The following is a 2,160-nucleotide window of genomic DNA, read 5'->3' as shown; positions in this document are numbered from 1 at the left end:
TTTTCTATAAAAAGTAAGTGTACATTAAGAAAGCATCCCAAACCAGTGCTGCCCAAGCCCATAAGCCGGACATTAGCCCCTATGTCCGACACCAATTTACAAAGTCTTCCTCAATCTCACAAAACAATCTCACAATTTCGGAATGATGCCGACTGCAGGAGGAAAGCCAAATAATTGAATGTGTAGTCATCTCTGCGCTGGCAGGGGTCTCCACACGGCTGCTCCAGCACGCAGGGCTGCATCAGGATAGGTCCATGTGGCTTCTCCTCAGGGATGTCTCGCAGGAAGTGAGCCTTACCTACTAGGCAGCTGCACACTGGTCTGACCATCAGAGAACAAGAAAGGCGAGGCTGACTGAGCCATGTATCTCTCATCCCTTCAATTAATCCCACATGTGTTTATGGGCCAGGTTGGCACAATAAACCTTCACTATCTGATCTGTCCTATAGGGTTGCTATGAGTCTAGGTCAGCTCAGTGGCAGTGGGTGAGTTTGAGTAACTTATTATTGCAAATAACCTTTTTAACAACATAAATAGCTACTATATTTATGCATTTTTCGCTTCTATTGAGATTTTCAGTATCTGACAATGTTTCATTTTTTTTTTGTCTTCTCTCTTTTTTTAATTGAAGGTTTCTTGTAGGCCCAAACAAGTGGCTGTCAGTGACTGGAGGGGAGGGGAGTGGGGAGAGCAGCCGGAGCAGGGCGGGTCATCTTAATTTTCCACTCACACACAGTACTAAAGGAACAAGCACGGACTCACTACTGCAGTTAGAAGTTGGCAGCCTGGAAAAGGGGGGATGGGGAGTGGACGTTAATAAAAAAAAATACAACCCCCTTCCCCAACTGGGGGGACGGGGAGGGAACTTGGTCTGTTTCAACAAAGGAATCAAAGATCAGAAGCCATTTGGGAAGGCCAGAGCCGTCGGGGCGGAGGGAGGTGGGCTGGTCCAGGGGTTGGGGGGGCTGTTTGGCAACTGGGGCGAAGGGATTGCCCTCCCCCTGCTGGGGTCCCCCCAGCCTCTCCGGTCTGGCAGGAAGGGGGCAGCCTGCAGCCCCCGCAGGCAGGTCTGGGGCTGCCGGGTGCTCCTGGCAGGGATGGAGGGGGCTCACAAGGGCTTGCCCTCCAGGGAGATGACGGCGCTGCCCCCCAGCTTCTCGGCCAGGGTGCAGCGGTCCTTAACCTCCTCGTAGCAGTTTGCTTGTAATTCGTGTTTGATTCCCGTCAGCTTCTTCTTGATGGCATCCTTGGAGCTGGCGTAGATCATTTTGCTCTTAAGGTGTGCACACTCGGGGGCCCAGAAGATGAACACCACGTCCTCCTTCTTGCTCTCCTTGGTCTCGTAGGTGGCGTCGTACAGAGCGTAGCGGCAGTCCTTGTCAGGCAGCATCTTGACAAAGGTGGCGTAGGGGTCATCCACCGTCTGGCCCACATCCCCAACCAGGATCTCCTTGCCCTCCTCCAGGATGATGTTCTTCTTGTCCTCGCTCAGGCAGAAGAGCACGGCCTTCTTGCGCTTCTTGACCTCCTCCGGTGTCGAGGACTTGCGCACCTTCATGTCATTGAACACCTTGATAACTCCGTCGGAGACAGCCACACCAGAGGCCATGTTTCCGGAAGCGAGAAGAGTATGGCAGAGAGAGGAAGAGAAGATGGGAGCCGCTGCAGCTGCTGCCGGGACCCGACTGAACCCAATGTTTCATTTTTATCTGTAACATTTTCAGAAGCTAATTCTTCTGAAGTGCATAGTCTAGTCCTTCTTCATAACCTGTTCTTAGTCTGGAAGCTCTGTTGAAACCTGTTCCCTTTGGGTGACCCTGCTGGTATTTGAAATACCAGTGACATCGCTTCTAGCATCACAGCAACAAAAGACCAAATGAAGCATTGCACTGGGTAAATCTGCTGCTCAGGATCTCTCTAAAGTGTTGAAAGGCAAGGATGTTACTTTAAGGATTAAGGTGCATCTTACCCAAGCTATGGTACTTTCAATCAGCTCATGGGCTTGAGAAAGTTGTGCATTGAATAAGGAAAACTGAAGAAGAATTGATGCCTAAGATCTCTAGACCATGGTCTTGGGGGACACCAATGTCAGTTGGCAAAACTTGGACCTCAAAGGCAATGGTCTCTATCCTACTTTGGTGGACAATGACCGGGGTCCTA

The 2,160-nt window shown here is 50.7% G+C and overlaps 1 pseudogene; it reads right to left on the bottom strand.

Moving 5' to 3' along the window:
• Positions 1-612: 612 nt before the first annotated feature.
• Positions 613-1,686, bottom strand: LOC142448003 (cofilin-1 pseudogene; annotated as a pseudogene).
• Positions 1,687-2,160: the final 474 nt, after the last annotated feature.

Source organism: Tenrec ecaudatus, chromosome 5 (assembly GCF_050624435.1).
Source record: "Tenrec ecaudatus isolate mTenEca1 chromosome 5, mTenEca1.hap1, whole genome shotgun sequence".
Classification (NCBI taxonomy): Eukaryota; Metazoa; Chordata; class Mammalia; order Afrosoricida; family Tenrecidae; genus Tenrec; species Tenrec ecaudatus.
This window is presented reverse-complemented; position numbering and strand designations above follow the sequence as displayed.